Source organism: Plecotus auritus (assembly GCF_963455305.1).
Source record: "Plecotus auritus genome assembly, chromosome: 7".
Lineage (NCBI taxonomy): Eukaryota > Metazoa > Chordata > Mammalia > Chiroptera > Vespertilionidae > Plecotus > Plecotus auritus.
The window spans coordinates 32,399,497-32,420,919 of record NC_137774.1 but is presented as its reverse complement, the minus strand read 5'-3'; positions in this window follow the sequence as shown (position 1 = coordinate 32,420,919).

Below are 21,423 nucleotides of genomic sequence, written 5' to 3'. Positions count from 1 at the left end.
TTTGAAATGCTGGCATGATTGCCGTTTCCCTGACAGGCTCCTGCTGAGATAGAAAGAAACAGAGGGGCTCCCCCGAGGAGCTGCCATGGCTTCCGAGAGACAGCATGGAACAGAGGGAAGGGCACGGGCTGCAGTGGTCCTAAGTCCAAATCCCAGCTCTGCTTTTACTCCCCGAGTGACTCTAGGCAAGCCTCGGTTTCCCCACTTGAAAATAGGGTTGATAACACAAACCTGACTAGTCAGTGTCTTTGGGTACAAGAGACAAAAACAGAGTTTGAACTAGATTAGGCAAAAGGGTGAAATTATTCTGGAAAGTTCCCAGAACAATCATTATTAAGTACAAAGGGTAAGAAGGCAGGAGTAGAGAGCTTGCCTCACTTGTAGCTGGAGCCAGACTTCAAGTCCATTCGGGATCTCGATCTGCTCCTCAGTCTGTGGACCTGGTTCTTACCCAAGACCCATCTGTCCCTGTGGCAGAGGAAAATGGCCTCTAGTAGCTTCCAGACTCTTGCCCACAGGAAAGAACGGTTCCTCCTGGACAGACCCAGCTCGGGAGTTTCCAGGGGAGGGTTTTGACTGGCCAGGATGGGTCACTGTGGCCTGCAAGCAGGGGCACATGAAGGATGACAGACATGAGTCAGCTATGTCATTTCCGGGATGACTATCCCCATTTTACAGATGAGCAAGCTGAGGCTGAGAGTGGGAGGGGCCTAACCAGTCACGTGGCTTTTATCTAAGTAACAAAGCTGGGTAGTATGTCATTAACAACCAGATTATTAGCAGTTCTGCCCGCTTGGCAGAAAGGAGTTGGCTGTGGGTGCGGGCAGGTAGTTCTGCAGAAGGGAAGGTGGGAAGGAGGCCACAGCTGCTTCATGCTTACAATGTGCCAGGCACTGGGCAGATGACCATGGGAGGGCTCCTCTTCCTCCAGGGGAGGGACCTGTGGGGTTGGCCCCATTTGAAAAAGAGAAGAAAATGAGAGTTCAGAGTCAATCCCATGTGTCATAGCTTAGCGACAGGGCTGGGATTGAAACTCGAGCCTCAGGGTTCTCTGTGTTATCCATCACAGTGTCAGCATGCCCAGTCCCCTTGGGAAATGTCTTGCTCAGGATTGGATGACCTCCCTGCGCTCCACTTGCTCTGGTCTTGGATGCTGGCAGAATATCAAGTCCCTTTGGGATCATGGCATTTGAAAAAATGTTGGGAGTACAGAGAAACTAAAAAGGATGACGAAGGGACAAACAGTGTCCTCTGAGGAAGGGTGAAGACAAATGAGTTGCTGAGTTGCTAGGAGAGAAGGCGCTGAGAGACCGCAGCTGAGGTCAGACTTCACTGGCAAAGGTTGGTGCCGTGGCGGGAGGCGCCCAAGGGCCCAGCGAGCTGCCCCTGGACAAGCCTTCCCCGGCATTGCCAGGCCTCCCACGCACTTGATGCAGCTGCTGTTTCAGGTTCAAAGTGGTGTGACCCTGAAAGCGGCGGGCTGGGCCCTCCGGGTGGCCCTAGCTGAGAACGGGTGCCTCCACCCCCTGACCCACTGGCCAAAAGTCACATTCAGTCTGTGAGCTGCAGGGAGGTGAAAGGCCCCACCTGTTTCCGTCACCTCTCAAGCCCCTGAAGTTGCTTCCCGGGTCATTCCTTTGCATAGATGTAGGAGGCCACCCAAGTGCACTGGTCATCATCGGCCAACAGTGAGCAGCCTGGCTCCAGTCTAGGCTTCACACTGGGTTTTCTGAGGGACCCCGATGAGTCGCGTTCCCTTCCTGAGCCTGAGTTTCCTCATCTGTCAAGTGAGTACATCAGCAACGTGATTGTGAGAGTGAACGGTGGAGATGAAGACAGATTAAAATCCATGTGACCTTGTGCCAAGAGGAATGAAGAGCTCAGGTGCATCCCAGGTAGAGAAACCAGTGCTCAACAGAGGGTGAGAGCCAAGGAAATGACAGGAATAATAGGAATAGAAAGTGTCAGAGTTCATAAAGCAGGTAGGCCCATTGGCCCGGAGAAGAAAGAGGGCCCCCTGGAGAGAATATCTCAGTCTGCCCACCTCACCTTCTGCAAGATCAAGTCCAGACCATCCTTCTGACCTGCTGACCCGGCCCTGGCACTTCTCCTGACCTACCTTCAGCCACACTAAATTACAGCTTTCTGAATATGTCACTATTTCCTGCCTCCATACCTTTGCATACACTGTTCCCTTTACCTAAAATACCTACCTATTGTAATCCCACCCAAACCATGTCTTCCTGGAAAACTCCTACACAACCCTCAAAACCTATTTCAGTCATCTCCTCTGTGAAATCCCGTTTCTTAGCAGAGGCTCCTCCCTGATCTATTCACCAGGGTTGATTGTTCCCTTTTCTTTGTGTACCAACCCACCTAATATTTCCTCCAAGACAGCGGTGGTTCTCAGCCCTCATCTGTCAATCTGTTGCATCAAAATCTTCTCAGGAGCTTATTTTAAAATGTTCAAGCCCAGCCCTCACCCCCAGAGTTCAACTTAGGGAGTCTGGGCTGGGTCCAGGTGTCAGAAATTTAAGTAGATGCCCCAGATGCTTGTGATGTTCAGCCAGGTGTCACCAAGATGTGTCCCTTAAAAGAAGGGCCTTCTCCTCTTATGCCAGGTCCTGGCTCAGAGGAGTGCTCAGTGAATGTGGAAGCGAGTAGAGAATGGAGAAAAGGAAAGTGGAAGGAAAAGAGGGAAGGTGAGCAGAGAAAGAAGTGGGAGGATGAAAATGAGCATAATCCAGTGACAGGCAGAAAGTGCCCCTGTGCTGAGCATTGGGTGTGTCAGGCCCGGTGCTAAGCCCCCCACACCCCCGAACTGAGCAAAGGGAGGCCCCTGCTTTCTCAGAACTTGAGCATCAATGGCTGCACCTTCCTTAAACCACACTGGATGAGTTTCCCGTGGCTGCTGTAACCGATTACCACAAACTTAGTGGATTAAAACAACACTAATGATCTCACTGTTCTGGAGGTCAGAGGAATAACATGAGTTTTAGCGACTAGCATCGAGGCATTTGACAGAGCTGGTTCCTTCGGAGGATCCCACGGGGAATATGTTGACTCTTCCAGTTCTGGGGGCTGCCGGCATTCCTTGGCTTGTGGCAGCGCCACTCCAATCTTTGTTTCTAGTGTCACATCACCTTTTCCTCTCGCTGACCTCTTTTCTCCTTCTTAGGAGGACCCTCGTGATCACACTGAGCTCACCAGGACCATCCAGGAAAATCTTGCATGTCAACATCCTTAACTTGATCAAACCTGTGAAGTCCATTTACTATGTTGGGTAACATTCACCGGTTCTGGGGGCCGGGAGGTGGACATCTTCGGGGGCAGAGAGTGGGGGGTGTTATTCTGCCTTAGACAACTGTCAGAACCTCCTCAGTCACACCCCCGCCCCCCCCCCCCCACCCACCCAGCAGCTCAGAGGCTTCTCGGCATCTCCAGAGACCAGATCTCCCATGGCCGTCCCTTCAAAGTCCAGGCTCTGACCTGCCAGCAGTGGCCAGTGACTTCTCCCACTGGCCATTCCTTAGCATGACCTTCAATGCTCCATGATTAATCCTCCCAGTGTCAGAGGCTGAAGGAACAGGGCCAAGGTCAAGCTGTTCCCTCCAGCCCCGAGCACATGCTCGCCATAAAATTCACTGCTCATAAAAGCCAGGCCAGAGGTGACCGCTTGGTGGCAAGAGAAACCTGGCAGGGCGGCCAGACAGAAGTGGACAGAGCACTGGCCAGGCAGGCAGAGTGGTTAGTCGTTGAAAAGGAAAAGAAAGCTGGAAAAAAAAATCCATCCAGTTTTCTCCTAAAACAGTTCTTCCCTTGGCCCCATGGACCCTGCCACACTGCTGAGAGCTGAGCCCGACTCGACTGATGGGCACATGTTCTGAGCCTATTAATGGCTTGTTGGAGCAAGCTGAGTGACAGTTGTCTATTCCTGCCAGGTGTCCAGGTCAGAAGGTGGGCCCCTAGGGCAAATGCAGCCACCTTTGACCTGTCCATCATCTCTGTCAATGCAAAGGCTGAGCTTTGGACATGCAGGTAGGGGGGACCAACCTTCTGGATCTTCCTGGGACTAAGGCCCTTCCTGGGAAAACTGGGACAAGTTGGTCGCCCTGCTTGTAGGCAACCATACAAACCTCAGTAGTGGGCTTGGCTGCTATCCACCCGCCAGCCCTGGCCGAGTTGGCAGGCTTCCAAACCCCATCAGCTGGCAGGATTCACAGTTGTTAAGAAAGACTATCCATGTGAAGCAATGACTGTGGGTGACAGTTGGTGCGAAGGGGCCCTCTCCGTCGGGGCTGCTGAGTCACTGGTTCAAGATCTGAGTGATTCAGGAGCTTGATTTTTCTCAAGCCACTGGAGGGTGGGGAGTGGAGGTGGGGCTCAGGCTGGAAGGAGGGAAGGAAGGAACAACTCCCTAAAGTTAAGACCCCGCTGCCCATTCAGAAGCCTGCATCGGGAGCATGCCTTTCCAGGGTCAAGTACACACGTGGGAGAGCCCAGGACATGGGATGCTGGGCTCAGACAGACCCTGGAGTCCCTGCTTCCCAGCATGCAGCCGCGAACAAGCCCCCTGACATCTCTAAGATTCTGCTTCCTCATTGGCTAAAAGAGGCTAATTAGATGTCCATGCAGAGTTCAGGTCAACAATAAACAACCAACATATGAACTTGCCTAATACCCAGGAGGTGTTTCCTGTCCCCTGGCCCAGACCTGGGTCAATAGGAAAACAAATTAGCAACCAGAGGCTGCCTGGTGAGCTGAGCCTTAAATTAGAACAAAGGGAGCAGGACAAACACAGCGCTGGGTCTAGTGCCCTTCCCGCCCTGGCCAAGTTCTCTGCTCGTCCTTCTTCAGTACTCTCACGGGTCCCTGGCGCTCCCACCCTCCAGCATTACCTCATGTTGGCTGTGTGACAGATGATTAGATGCTCGTTCCATTATATGACACCCAGACACTCTGCTAGGTGTGTGGTTTTTTTTAACATAAGTGATCTCATTTGACCATCCCAGCAACCCTTTAGAAAGGGTAGGTGTTACCATCCCCATTTTACAGATGTGGAAACCGAGGCTTGGAGAGGTTGAGGAAGTTACTTAGGGTCCCAAGTTCAGTGCTTTCCCCACTGAAGCAGACCTGTGATACTGGTCATGATAGTGGGGTGTCCCCCTGCAGAGAATGTATAGGAGCAGCCCAACCTAGCTGACTGGCCAGGTTCACATAGCATCTAGAAGGCACTCCCATCCTTCGGGCAACTTTCTGATTGACAATCCCAATTACTGGACTGGCAGAAGGTTCTTTTCAGAAGAATATGGGCCTCGCTCCCAGTCTCCTCTCAGCTGTTGAAAGATAACGTGCTGGTTCCCATGTCTGACTTACCCCTCCCACATCCCTCACCCCTGGCACTGTGGGCCAACTCCCCTCAGGTGCTAAATATGGAAGTGACAACTCCAGCTTCCTTTTATGAGAGAAGAGGAAATTTATTAGACTGGGCAGAATAGGATAAACTCTGGGAGGAGTATGATACATGTAAACTATAGTCAGGGGCAAGTCCCAGACACATGGCTGGCTGTGCGGGACTAAACGGCACAGCCCAGCTCTGTACCACAGTACCGCCCCCGAAGGCCGGGCATGCCATGGGATCCAGCCAGAGAAGGGTCTGGACTTGTCCCCCCATGGAAGGCTCCAGAACTATATAGACTGACTTTTGTAAAGTGGGCATTTTGAAGCCCAGAATTGACCAGCACGTTGGTCCATGAAGAAAGCACCAAAGCATTTGTCACTGGATGTGGTTGCACATCTGACCAGTGTCACCGCAAAGGAAAGGGAGGAAGGTAGGGAGCAAAGCAAAGCAGGGGCATAGGGTAATCTCCCAGACTCAAAGAGTGCGTCGGTGATGCTCACGGCAGCGTCCCTGGTAGGTCCTGGGAACAGCCGGCCTGCCCATCAGTGAAGGACCCATGAGATGGACTATAACGGCCGCACCCATTTCATAGAACTCTCTGCAGTACTAAAAAAATGAGGACAGTCCTGGCTGGTGATCTCAGTGGTTAGAGCATCAGCCCCCAGACCTAAGGGTCATGGGTTTGATTCCCAGTCAAGGGCATGTACCTGGGTTGCCGGTTTGGGATACAAGCAAGAGGCAACAAAGTGATGTGTCTCTCTTACATCAATGTTTCTCTCTCTCTCCCCCGCCCCCTTCCCTTCCACTCTCTAAAAATCGACGAAAAAAATATCCTCGGGTGAGGATTACCAAAAAGAATAAAAATAAAAGGACAGTATGGAGACTCCTCAAAAAATTAAAAATAGAACTGCCATATGATCTAGCAATTCCACTTTGGGAATTGATCTGAAGAAAATGAAAACACTAACTCAAAAAGAGATCTGCACCCCCACGTTCGGTGCAGCATTATTCACAACAGCCAAGATGTGGAAACAGCCTAAGTGCCCATCGATGGATGGACGGATAAAGAAGATGTGGTACATATATACAATGGAATATTAGCCACAAAAAGAAGAAAATGTTGCCATTTGTGACAACATGGAAGGTATGCTTTGCTAAGTGAAATAAGTCAGACAGAGAAAGACAAACACCATATGATCTCGCTTATATGTGGAATCTAAGAACACAAAACAACCCAAAAAACAAACTCAGAGATACAGAAAACAGATTGGTGGTTGCTAGAGGCAGGGATGAGGGGTGGGTAAAACGGATTAAAGGTGGTCAGAAGGCACAAACTTCTAGTTATAAATTAAGTAAGCCCTGGGGATGTAATGTATATTGCGAGTGACTATACCATATACACACACACACACTGAGTGGCCAAATTATTATGATCTCTGAATGCATAATAATCTGGCTATTCAGTGTATATCCTACATAATAAAAGGCTAATACGCAAATTGTCCCCTCGACCAGGAGTTCGACCAGCAGGCAGGCCTGCCAACCCACCCATGTCCCCTATCCCTGGCCAGGCTGGCCAGACCCCACTCATGCACAAATTCATGCACCGGGCCTCTAATATATATATTCTGAGTGACCAGATTATTATGCATTCAGAGATCATAATAATCTGGCCACTCAGTGTATATAACAATACTGTATTGCATATTTGAAACTTGCTAAGAGTAAAAGTTCTCATCGAAAGAAAAATTTTTATAATTACATATGATGATGGATGTTGACTAGATTTATCATGGTGAGCATTTCAATATACAAATATTGATTATGTTGTACACCTGAAACTAATATAATGCTACGTGTCAATTATAACTCAATTTAAAAAAAAGAATGAACATGATTACATGGATGGGAATGATCTCTAAAACTGATTTATTCTTTAAAGCAGCTTGCAAACCAATATGTGCAGTGTATAATTTATATTTAACAAATTAGACAAAGCAATTATATATACATATTCAAAAGGATTTGGGGAAATACATCAGTCTGATAAGAGAACCCCAGTTAGATCTCTGGAGAGGGAAGTGAAATTGGAGTGGTGGTCAAGGGAGAATTTATCTGTAATATTTGGATTTGGATTCATGTATTAAGCAATTAAAATAAATGACTTTTAAGAAAACAAATGCTTTAAAAAGAAGACAAGTGTGATCTCCTGCTGGCTAAGTGCATTTCAAGCAGAAAAGAGATGGGAGTGAGATTGGGGGAGGCGCCTTGGGACGGGCCTCAAAGAGCTGGCTTCCTTCTCTCCTGGGTCCCAGGCGGAACACAGCTCCCGTAGCCTGAGACCTTGCCTACCCACTGGGTCAAGTGGCAAGTGCTTCACACCAAGATGTGCCTAAAAGGAGAGAGAGCTCCCCTCTACCTACACATTCCCCGGGGCCCCATCTGACTCCAGTGTTGTCTAGACTGTCACTCACACCTGGGCAATGGTGTCTGCGAGCATACACTGAACTGCTTTGAGTTCTTGTGCAATGTGAGTTTCTGTATTACAGGAGGTAGAGGGTGCCCGTCCATGCTCTGCTTCAGCCAGCTTGGCCTCTGCCTTGTAGTACTGTGCTCTGGGAACAGGATGAATGAAGGAAGCCGGGCATAGAGAAGAGAAAGGAGGATCAAAGAACTATCCTACTTTGCAGCCTTGCAATGGTAGCAAAGCAAGAGACAGAGAAAGGGCAATCACTCGGAGCCAACATTTACCCGGTTGAGGAACGAAGGCCCATAGCATTGGGCACTGGGCAAGGAGCTGGAACTGGGAGGTCTGGAGTGCGGGGACTGGAAACAGCAGTCGAGGCCTGGATTTCAACTTCCATGGGAGAACAGGGCCCCATTGATCCCTCTCTCGTGGTGGGGAGGGGACCCAAGGCCAGATTCCCTGCGTGATGTGGAGAACCGGAACTGAGGTCTCCCACTAAAGAATAGAAATTGAGCCCAGCTGGTGTGGCTCAGTGATTGAGCATCGACCCATGAACCAAGAGGTCACAGCTTGATTCCCACTCAGGGCAAATGTCTAGGTTGCAGGCTCAATCCCCAGTAGGGGGGCATGCAGGAGGCAGCTGATCAATGATTCTCTCTCATCATTGATGTTTCTCTCTCTCTCCCTCTACCTTCCTTTCTGAAATCAACAAACAAAAAAGGGGGGGAGAATAGAGATTGAAATTCTCTATCTAAGATGTTTTGTTTAGAGGAGAAACCAAGATGGCGGCATAGGTAAACACCTAAACTGCTGCCTCGCACAACAATTTCAAAACTACAACTAAAAGACAGAACGGACACCATCCAGAACCACAGGAAAGCTGGCTGAGTGAAAATTCTACAACTAGAAGGAAAGAGAAAAGCTCACAGAGAATTGGAGGTACGGCAAAGGGTCTTTGTGCACACAGAGAGGAAGGGCGGCTGAGAGCCTGGCTGACTTTCTCTGGTGGAAGGGGGAATGAAGCCCCCGACCACATGAACCCCAGTTCTGACTGCACTGAACCCCAGTTCCGGGCGAGCCCCTGGGGACCCATGCTCTTACGGGGGGAGTCTGGACTCTCGGGCGGAGACTCGGGAGCCGGGGAAGGCGGAGGACTGAAAGCGCGCGCGTACCAGTGCACACAAAGGCTGCAGAGGTTGCCACAGGCTTTCCCTAGTGGAAGGGAGTCAGAGGCTCCTGACTGCACTGGGCCCAGTTCTGACTGCACTGAACCCCGGTTCCAGGCGAGCCCCTGGGGACCCACGCTCTTGTGGGGGGAGTCTGGACTCTCGGGCGGAGACTCGGGAGCCGGGAAGGTAGAGGTCTGAAGGCGCGCACGTGCGCGCAAGGGCAAGGCTGACGGGAAGCCAAGACTGAGACTCCACCCCATGCAAGCTGAGCACAGAGGCTATTGCAATTTGGCAAGTCTAATCCTATAGGGCTGTCTCCAGCACCGGGCTTCTCCCAGCATAGACACAGCTGATCCTTACAGCCAACTGGCCTGGAGGTCAATTCCTCCCAGTGATACCAACAACAATCAAGACTTAATTACAACAAGGCTGTACACACAGTCCACAAAGGGGTGCACCAAGAGTGTCCACTTCAGGTTAACTGGGGAGGCAGACCCACTGGGCCATATTGGAAACCTAGCACAAATATCTACCTTACCAACTCAGGGAAGCAGTGAAAATGTGGCGTCAAAGAATCAGATCACAAACGAAAGAAATGGAGGAAAACAAACGACTGGATATAGAATTCAAAACCACGGTTATAAGGCTTTTTAAGAATATCCTAGAAAAGGCCGATAAATATAACGAGACCCTCGAAGATATGAAAAAGGACCAACTAGAAATTAAACATACACTGACTGAAATAAAAAATATTATACAGAGACCCAAAAACAGACAAGAGGAACACAAAAATCAAGTCAAAGAATTGAAATACAAAGAAGCAAAAAACACTCAACCGAAAAAGCAAAAAGCAAAGAAAAAAAATCCAAAAAGTTGAAGATAATGTAAGAAGACTCTTGGACACTTTCAAGCGTACCAACATCAGAATTATGGGGGTGCCAGAAGAAGAGAGCAAGATACTGAAAACCTATTTGAAGAAATAATGACCGAAAACTTCCCCCACCTGGTGAAAGAAAGAGACTTACAAGTCCAGGAAGCGCACAGAACCCCAAACAAAAGGAATCCAAAGAGGACCACACCAAGACACATCATAATTAAAATGCCAAGAGCAAAAGACAAAGAGAGAATATTAAAAGCAGCAAGAGAAAAACAGTTAGTTACCTACAAGGGAGCACCCATACGACTGTCAGCTGACTTTTCAACAGAAACTATGCAGGCCAGACGGGAGTGGCAAGAAATTTTCAATGTGATGAATAGCAAGAACCTACAACCAAGATTACTCTACCCAGCAAAGCTATCATTCAGAATTGAAGGGCAGATAAAGAGCTTCACAGATAAGAAAAAGCTGAAGGAGTTCATCACCACCAAACCAGTATTATATGAAATGCTGAAAGGTATTCTTAAAGAAGAGGAAGAAGGAAAAAGTAAAGATAAAAATTATGAACAACAAATACATATCTATCAACAAGTGAACCCAAAAATGAAGTAAATTAAAAACCTGAGGAACAGAATAATCTGGTGAATATAATAGAATCAGGGGCATAGAAAGGGAGTGGACTGATAATTCTCAGGGGGAAAGGGGCATGGGGGGTTCATGAAGAGACTGGACAAAAATCATACACCTATGGATGAGGACAGTGGGGGGGAGGTAAGGGCAGAAGGTGGGGTGGGAACTGGGTGGAGGGGAGCTATGGGGGGAAAAAGGAGAAATAATTGTAATAATCTGAATAAAGATTTATTTAAAAAAAAATAAGATGTTTTGTTTACAGTATCGACAAACTAAGTTTTTGGGCCATCACTTAAGCATGAGAGGAAGGAATCTAGGGATTCCAACCGCAAAATAACCAGGAGAGCCAACAGAGAAGAAAGCGTCGAAGCTGGCCGAGGGTCTCTGCTGAGCTATGGGGACTGTGCCCTTCCACTCTGACAACTGCATGGGCACAGGGGACTCAAGATAAAGCCTAGGACCCACCAAAGTGGGGAATTTAATAGGACACCCCACATAAAGCTGGGTCTGCATGTGTTTTCTCCGGGGATGCCAGTTCCTCCCACATCCCAAAGATGTGCAGTCAGTTAAGTGAATTGGTGTCTCCACTGTCCCAGCCTGGGTGAATGTGGGTAGGGGGTGGTGGTGGGGGGGTTGCAGGGGGGTAAGTGTGTGAGTGTGCACTGTGATGGAAATGTGTCCTGTCCGGGGCTGAGTCCCGCCTTGTACCCTGAGCTGCCAGATAAGAGCTGGCCACCCGCCACCCTGAACTGGAACAAGTGGGTTGGAAACTAATTATCTTACTCGTTTTTATTAATCTTTCTTAAATGTATGCATACTTCACATTTATTCCAGTGCTTAATGTTGTTCAGTGTTTGGGGTCTTTATTTAGAAGTTTGGAGATGTTTTTGTGACCAGAGTTGAGCTATGGAAACTTAACTCTTAGTTTATATTGATCGGCCTGTGGTAGCATTGGGTTCCTTACAAGTTGTTTCTCTTAGTCACAGTTTCCAAGAACCTTTGGGTGACGTTAAGTGAGGACTCACTGTATCTGATAGAGTTGTGTTCAGAAAAGTCATGCACTGAATAACAATGTTTCCGTCAACCACAGACTGTATATTTTGACTGTGCTTCCATCTATCTATATAATAGAGGAATATGCAAATTAGCTGGGACAATGTAATGTCACAACCAAACAGCAGGGACCTGAGGCTGCATGGTGCCTGGCCGGGGCGAGGGACCTCAGGCTGCTGCCCCCACCCTGCGGGGCTTGACGGGGAACCTCAGGCTGCGCCTCCCACCCTGGTGCCAGGCCGGGAGACCTCAGGCCGTGTCCCCACCCCAGCACTGGGCCAGGGGACCTCTGGCTTTACCCCTTGCCCAGCGGGGCTTGACAGGGGACCTCAAGCTGCACCCCCTGCCTGGTGGGGCTTGATGGGGACCTCAGGCCATGCCCCCCCCCCCCGCCCCAGTGCCAGGCTGGGGGACCTCAGGCCACACAATCCCCCTGGCGCCAGTCTGGGGGACCAAAGGCTGCACCCCCCGCCCGGCGGGGCTTGACGGGGGACCTGAGACTGCGCCCTCCCCCCACCCAGTGCCAGGCTGGGGGACCTGAGGCTGTGCCCCCCGCCCAGATGGGCTTGACGGGAGTGGGGCCGGCTGGGTCTGGGTCTCCTGCGTTTTCGAAGTGCATGAGGGTGGTGGGCGGGGACTTGACTCTAGGTCCCGCAGCGCACCCCAGACTCTGACAGGAGGGAGATTTTCATGTACATTTTACTAATTTTCTTTCATCTCTGATACTTCTATTATAGAGAAAGGGCAAATAGCAATATTAAAATAATTCCTCTAATTAATTCCCTTTTGATGTGCATGAATTTTGCACACCGGGCCACTAGTAAGATTATAAGAGAGCTGAAAAATTCTTACCACTTAGTGACATCGCGGCTGTCAGAATGTCAGAGCACAACAACATTATTCGTGTGTTCATGGTGATGCTGATGTAAACAAACCTACTGCACTCCCAGCTGGATACAAGTATAGCGCATACAATCTGGTACAGTGCATACTAAGTGATAATGATAATAACCAACTGGGTTACTGGTTTCTGTGTTTACTATCTATACTTTCTTATTGCTAGTTTAGTGTACACTCTTTCTACTTAAGAAAAAAAAGTTTGCTGCAAAACAGTAAGCTGTGTTATACGGGCAGCAGCCGCATACACCTGATGTTCTCTGTGTCTCTCGACGGCATCATTTTCTCTTCTGCTTGAGTTAATCTCATGCTGCCTTGTACAGTAGCATGCTGTACAGGCTTGCAGCCTAGGAGCACTAGGCTGCACCATACAGTCTAGGTGTGTATAAGCTGCACCATCTGGGTTTGTGTAACTGCACGCTATGTTGTTTGCACAAGAACAAAATTGCCTGGCGACGCATTTCTCAGGATGTATTCCTGTCGTTAAATGGCGCGTGACTATATAGTAAGAAAACAGCCCAGTGAAAAAGGAGCAAAAGATTTGAACAGACACTTCCCCAGACAAGATCTACAGATGGAAAAGAAGCCCTCGAAAAGCAGCTCACCATCCCTATGGAGGGGAGGGTCGGAAGGGCTGGGGGAGGGATTACCAAGGAGAATGGAGAAAACTGTGGGGCTGATGGATATGCTCATTATCTTGTTTGCAGTGTTGGTTTCGTGGGTGTTAAAGACGTCAAAACTTATCAAAATGTACAATGCAAATATGTGCAGTTCACTGTATGTCAATCATACGTCAAAATAATGCTGTGTTTTTTTAAAGGCTTCAGTCAAGGCAGATATATATCATGTTTGTGGGCTGGCAAACTCAACAGTCTACATGACTTGATTTATAAATTCAATGCAAGCCCAATAAAAAATCCCAGCTGCTTTTTTTCTTTTGTGGAATTTGATGAGCTAATTCTAAACTTTATATGGAAAAGCAAAGAGCCAAGAATAATCAGGACAAATATAATTTTCCCCACAGTGTGGGAAAATTTGGTCAATGAAATATAAAGATTATTGTAAATCTGTAGTAATTAAGACAGTGTGGTGTTGGCTCAGGGACAGAACAATAGACCAAAGGAACAGAAGAGAGAGTCCAGAAACAGGCTCTTGCTTTCATGGACACTTGAGGTGGATCGCAGAGCTGGAGGGAAAGGGCAGACTTTGCAATAGATGGTGCTGGGACAGCTGAGCATTCTTATGTGGGGTTGGGGGAAGGGGAGTGAACCCCTATCGCACACCATATGCAAAAATCAATTTCAGATGGAGTCAAAACCCAAATGGCAGAGACAACAATTTCAGAAGATAATGCAGAACAACATCTTCAAGATGTCAGGATAGAGAAGAAATTCTTGAACACGCTCACAAAAAGCACAAATCATAAGGGAAAATATTAACAATCTCGACTACATTAAAATTTAAAACTTCTGTTCTCAAGAGAGCAAAGAGACAGTTCAAACAGTGAGAGGTTTTACAACGTATAGAACAGACCAAAAAACTAATAATATCAAAATTATGTAAATAACAGTCAACCCAATAGAAAATCGGCAAAAATTTTTCTAGGCATTTCATAAAAGAGGAAATTTCAAATGACTAATAATCATATGAAAAGATGCCCGATTTCATTAATAATCAGGAAGATGCTCATGGAGACCACAGAAAGATACGACTATATATGCCGTAAAGACCATCACATTCTAACACTGCATCCTTTGGGAGGGTGCAGAGCTACAGGACCACTCCTACACTGCTTACAAGACAAATATATTGGCGCACTATTTGGTGAACAGTTTGGCATTTTCTGATAAAATTAAATATCATGACACCTAGAGGCTTTCACGCATATCTGCACCGAGAATTAAAAAAAAAAAAAAAAAAAGAATGTCTGCAGCAGAGGAGTACTATACAGCAATGAAAATGAACCAAGTATAGCTATAGCATGTTCATAAATGGAGGACCATACAGCAATGGAAATGAACTAAGTAAAATTCTATGAAACCTAGATGAAGCATACAAATATGACACTGAGCAAACAATGACTACAAAAGGATGCATTTAGTATAATTCAATTTCTTTCAAAATGTATGTCTATGTCAAAATATGCAAAATAAATGGATATATTTTTTACTTTTTATTTAATTTATTGGGGTGACATTAATAAAATTATATAGGTTTCAGATGTACAATTCTACAGTACACCTTCTGTACATTGTATTGTGTTCACCACCCCAAGTCAAGTCTCCTTCCATCATCATTTATTCCCCCTTTACCCTTAAATTTATATTGTTTCAGGATGAATACATAGGTGTCAAAACCAAATGAAAAGCATTAAAAATATTACCTTAAACGTCAGGATAGTAATTATTTCTGGGAGGAAGGAGGATGTTGTCAATGGAAAGGGTGCACACACATTGGAGTCCTGGCCATATTCCAGGTGTTCAAGCCCAGCAAGCCTCTTCCCTGACCATGGAATCGAAATCCTTCCGTTTAGTCTGGTTGGCCCAGCCTAGGCCGTGTGCCGGGCGCTGACAAGTGCAACACCGACAAACGGCGGTAGAGCGGCTCTCTCCCCTCCCTCCGCCTGGAAGCGCTTCCTCTGTTCACTCGCACTGAGACTGCTTTGGCTGGTTTTTGCCTCTGGGGTGCGCACTTCATTCCCCCGGGGTTTCCAGGCCCCTGTCCTGGCTGGGCCCTGCTGTTCCTGGGGGACCAGCATTGGGAACAGCTCTTCCTCCACCTGGCAGGCTGCCCAAAGCCCAGGCACAGGCTCCCGTCTGCCAGGCCTGTGGCACACCTCCTGCCCACCCCCGCCCCCGGGCTCACCTGTTTGGACTTCACGGCACCTGCTGGCCCTTGACACCGGCTCCGCCGCCCTCCCTGCTCCTCATTCACCTGTGTTCCCAGGTGCCTCCTCCTATCCTGGGCCCCACACGCAGACCCCCAGCTTCAGCCTTGACCCCACCCGCTTGGAATCGGTGAGTCCTGGCCCTGACCCTTGCCCACGGGCCTCACGGGGACACGTATGGAGAAAAAGAACAATAGGTACAGCTCCTTTGAGAAGCCAGCAGTTTGGCATTTGGGAAGGTAGCTAGCTGTTAGAGACACACTTTGGATTCCTTTTCGCAGCTTCTGACAGAAACATCTAGTAGGGGAAAACCTTGCATCTACATTGGAGGCTGAGAAGCATCATCCACATGCCAGAAGCAGGACTTTCTGCTAAATACAGAGCACGGAAGAATAAATTAGAGAAGGACTTTCGGGGACCATCTACTAAGCCCCCTCGCCTGGGAGAAGCCCAGCTCTCCAAAAGGGAGAAGAATAATCAGATTGAATCCTCGGGAAGCAGGATGTAAAACGGCCGACCTTAGCCAAAAAGTGGGTCCCTGGTCCCCGCCCCAGCCTTCTGAAGCACAGTGTGAACCTAAGAGAACCATTTTCAAATGCCATAGCGTGGCCGCGGGCCCACCAGCACCCATAAATATTTTTCTATTGACTTTTGTTTTAGTCTTTAACGCTATCCTATGAACTATTTCAATAAACAGTGCAAGGCAAAGGAAGAGACGTTTCGGAGAGCAGAATAAATCTTTGAAATGTTAACATAAACTCCCAGCCAACTCTGCCTTGGGCTGCCAAGGAGGAGCTTGGGGCACTGAGGGAAACACGGGGCACAGAGCAGGCACGGATGTGGCCAGCTGGGCTCTGCCAGCATCTCCCGCAGCACAGCCAAGTGGAGAGGAAAGGAAGGTTCCAGAACTAGGAAAGAAGGCCAGCTGGTGCGAGGAGGGGAAGGGAAGGAGGAGGCCCAGCCAATCACAGGGTTGTGAGTTGCCTCTGAGACCCCCTGATCCTCCTCTGTGATATGGGCTGAAGCACTCAGGCTGTGGAACCCAAGCGCCTGGGTTCAAATCCTGACTCTACCACGTACTAGCTGTGCACCCTCAGGCCTCAATTTATCTGTAACTTGAGGGGAAAAACAGCATCTGCCCGTGGGGCCGATGTCAGCATGAAATGAGACAATCCGCGCAGTCACTTAGCGCAGGGCGTGGCGTGCTGGGGAAACTGCGCCTGACATGACTTCCCAGGCCAGGCTCTGGGGGCGCTGAAAAGTCTCAAGGACGTGCCGCAAGCCAGCCTCCAATTCCTAAGTGTCTTTCATTTACCTTTTTCCCAGGTCCCTCAGGGATGATCAGGTTCTGGGAAACGGTGCCCACAAAACAGCAACGTGTTTCCACTATCGGTTGTGTAAGATGGCGATGAATACCTGGCCCCAGGCAGTCAATACGGCTCCCGGGAGGACAGGCCTTTCAGAATCAAGCTGGGGGCCGGGGGGGGGGGGGGGGGGGGGACGGGGAGGAGGCTGGTGACTGTGGGGTCAGGCGGCAGCGTCCTGTGGTGGAAGAAGCACAGCTCTGGAACAGAACCTGGGAACAGAACCTGGGTCCCAAATCTGCCTGGGTGGGCCCTGGGTGTGTCACGTCACCTCTTAGGGCCTCGATTTTCTCATTCATAAAATAGACATGATCTGCCTTAACCGGTTTGGCTCAGTGGATAGAGCATCGGCCTGCAGACTCAAGGGTCCCAGGTTCGATTCCGGTCAAGGGCATGTACCTTGGTTGCGGGCACATCCCCAGTAGGAGGTGTGCAGGAGGCAGCTGATCGATGTTTCTCTCTCATTGATGTTTCTAGCTCTCTATCCCTCTCCCTTCCTCTCTGTAAAAAAATCAATAAAATATATATTTTAAAAAATAGACATGATCATACCATGGCCAGGATGACTGCAAAAAGCCAATGCGATAGCCAACACGAGGAGCCTGGCGTGAGCAAGTACAACTCCGACCGTGAGGAACCAGGTGAATGGTGTCCTCACTGAAGTCGGAAGATCCAGTGGGATTTCCAGCTCAGCGGGAACCTCGGGTAAACCCCTTCTCTGTCACAATCCAACTGAATAATATGTCTGAAAAGACTATAATAATGACAACAGTTTGCTGAGCATCCGATGGTTTCCCAAGCCCTCTTACATACTAGGCCTCACTGAAACCTCAGAAGCTCAGAGAGGTGAAGCGCTTTACCCAGGGTCACACAGCAAGTAACTGGGACTTTACAGCCTGAAGCACAGGCTCACCCCACACCAGCCCCAGGCCCCGGCATGGAGAGCTTGGCTGGGTCCTGCTGACCAGCTCCATCCCCACTGGTGAGAGGGCCCCCCAAGGGATACCTGCTGTTGCCACCCCAGTGTTTGTCACGGTGGGGCTGGGACTTGCGCCCTGGTCCGTCTGACTTCATCTACAAGTGTCAAGAATGGGATGGTACTCGTAAGTGCCAAGTATAGCGCTTCACCCCTGTCCGTTCTCAATGGCAGTCGGCAGAGTCTTGTCCAACTAGGCACTCTTGTGGCCAAGGGGCGTATTTTCTGTGCCCGTAAACTTTGGTGACTGAGACGCACATGCACAAGACTCCACGGAAGACAGCTTTAGGGCTGCAGCTAAGAAAGAACACTGAGTAAAATAGAGCAGAAATGGCCAGTGGCACCGGAGGGGATCCCGGGGAGGGGGTGGGGGTGAGGGGCCGTAGCCCAGAAGTGGAGGGAGGAGAGTGCACAGGAAGGAGTGGCCGTGGTGCCACAGGCTGCAGAGAAGGCCTAGAGCAGGGGTGGGCAAACTTTTTGACTCGAGGGCCACAATGGGTTCTTAAACTGGACCGGAGGGCCGGAACAAAAGCATGGATGGAGTGTTTGTGTGAACTAATATAAATTCAAAGTAAACATCATTACATAAAAGGGTATGGTCTTTCGGCTCCAGCCGAATGGGCCGGATCCGGCCCGCAGGCGGTAGTTTGCCCACGGCTGGCCTAGAGGGTTAGAATGAAAATTCTGCAATTGGGAAATGCAGGAGCCATTGCAAGAGCAGTGTCCAACCTGGCTGGCATGGCTCACTGGTTTGAGCGTTGACCTATGAACCAGGAGGTTGTGGTTTGATTCCCAGTCAAGGCACATGCCCGGGTTGCGGGCTCAATCTCCAATGGGGGAGGGTGAGCAAAGAGGCAGCCAATCAACAATTCTCTCTCATCATTGATGTTTCCATCTTTCTCCCTCTCCCTTCCTCTCCGAAATCAATAAAAATATATTTTTTAAAAAGAGCAGCGTTCATGGGGTGTCGAACGGCAGTGCTCTGAGGGCTGAGGGAGAAGAGATGGGGGTGGGGTGCTCATCCCAGCCCAGCAGGAATAGCTGACATTTGCAAAGCAGTTAACGCAGGTCACCCACTGTTACATGTATGTTTGTTGATTATCTCAGTAACTTTTCCCCACAATCCTGTACGATGCTCTATTGTCCTCATCTCACGCGTGTTAAGGTCAGAGAGGTGAAATGATTTCCCCAAAATCGCACAGCTAGGAAAAAGGAGAGCCAGGAGTTGAAGGCAGTTCTCTTTGACTTCTTAACCCAAGTCTTCACCCACGGGAGGCAGAGGGTGAGACTAGAGGAGAGGAGGCAGAGGTGGTGGGACCCGAGATCCCGGCCACAGCCCTCTCTGGTTTCTGCCCAGAGGAACCCCTTAGTCTGAACCAAGACTTTCTTTGAGGGCTCCGACGCACTTTTACAGACTGAAGACAGTTCTCTGTCTCCTGGTTCTACAACGAGCCCTTTGGCAGTGTGCGCAGTAAAGAAGCTTCTGGAAGAGAGAGGAGCCCAGAATACATTAACGACAAAACACACACCCCATTTATATGAGTATAGCGTTCAGATTTCCATCACGGCAGCGGGCCCTCCAACCCGCCCAGTGGACACGCATGGAATCCTCCCCACTTGGCAGCTATGGACACTGCAGCTCGGGGATTTTGTTGGGAGGCCGAGGCATCAATCAGAGGCCAAACTGCTCTGCCAAGGGTAGGTTTTCATCTTGTTTTCGCTGATCACTAATCTCGGTCTCTCTGCCAAGAGACCAAGGAGAATGAGATCAGAGGGAAAAGTCCAGGATGAGTCATTCATTCTACATTCATGTGTGTTGCCCACCTACTAGGAGCAGACCCTGATCCAGGCAGAGATTTAGAGACAGAAAGACAACAATCCCCGCCTCCAGGCTGTGAGACAGACGAGGACACAGACGGTGACTTGTTCTCCCACAAGTGCTGGGGGAAGCCAGGGGCTTGGAGGAAGGACGCTGGAGGAGAGGGGACTTCCTTGGGGGAAGGAAGGCTGCTCTCTCCCTGGGGCTGGGGCAGGCACCCTCACCCCCTGACCATGAGCGGCATCTCCCCCCTCCTGGAGCTCTTATCACCACAGTGCGGCCAAACACCCAAGATGCCTGTGGGTGTCCTGAGGCCCCACACAGCCCAGATCAGCAGGCCCCATGCTTTCTCCGGTCTCCCGGGCAACCTCAATGGCAAACCCTGGCCAGACACTGCTAATGGGCTGAGCTTTGAGGAAGAACCTCCACCCAGCACGTGTCGGGTCCAAGGCAGTCTCGTCCCTGCTACCAGCTCTCTGTGACCTGGGGCCACTCCACTCCCACCCCTGAACCCCGATTTCCTCATCTGTCCAACACAGTCTGGTCCACCCCATGAAGCTGGGGCGACAATGCAATGAGATGGTGTCCATGGAAGTGCTTTTGAAGCCATAAATCTCTTTACAAAGCGCAGGGGCTTTTTTTCTATGACTTCTGGTGAATTCCTACCATTGAGGCTCCAGACGGTCATCGCCCCTCCCCAAAGGCAGCAGACGAGTTAATTCTTGAGCCCCTCAACCCGTAGGGAGCAGAAGCAGAGCAAAGGGCAGGTCTGGAGGCCTCTTTTGGAAATGACAAGATCCATTTAGCAATCAATTAGCACAGTCCCCAGGCTCCGCTCGGCAGAAAGAATGCGCGGTACCGCGCTGATTGGGAACAGATGCGCTGGCAAACAGACCTGGCCGAGCAGGGCCGGAATTCCTGGGCACCCGGCTCCCGGCTGGGAGACGGGCTCCGCTATTACATTCTGGGCATCAACATGGGGAGGGAGGCCAAGGAAACCAAGCTGAGAGCAGCCTGCCTGGAGAATGTGTACCTTTGAGGGATTCAGAGGAGGGAGAGGGAAGAATGTTGACTCTGTCAGAAATTATCGGGGATAAAATTAGTTCAACCAAATTCAGACTATGACTTTTGAACAACAGATGCTGATTCCGATCGTGACATGGCTGACACGTGAGGAAGTGAGTGACTCCGGAGCCGAGCAAGTTTGCAGGGGGCCTGGGAGCTCTGGGGCCCTGGAAAATAACCCGCTGCCAGCAATCTCATTTCTGGAGCTCTTACCGCACACAAGGCCCTGCACCAAGCCCTTTATACACTCTGTCGGTTATTTATCTCAGCTACCCTGCTGTTATGCCCATTGTGCAGATGGGAAAACAGAGGTGCAAAAAGGTTCAGTAGCTCACCCAAGATTGCACAGCTAGTCAGCAGTGGATCCAGGACTTATCTGACTGGAGAGGCCCTTCTTCTGACCATGATAATAATTATTTCTTTACTTCCAACTTTGTCCTTCTCCTTCAATAAATGGAAGGGGATCTTGAGCTCCTCCACCGCAGTCTCAGCACCACAGAAAAGCTCACTGCAGTGTCCCTGACAGTGGTCAACAGTCCTGTCAATCCTGCCCAATGACCAAGGGCTTACCACCTCCCAAGCTGGTTGGCTCTAAGCGTGGACCACTCACAAGGCCAGCCATTCTCACTTCTGTGAGGCCCAAAGCTGGGTGCCTGCAAACGTGGTTTCCCCCAGCGGTCCTGCTTCTGCCCTCTGGATCCCCTCAGACGGTGTCGCATTCCTTCCCCTGGACCCGTGTAAGGCCTGGCCATGACCCCGTGCTTATTTTTCTCAGCTGTGCATTCTCTGTTTGACAGCCGCTCCTTGCAGTCAGCTGT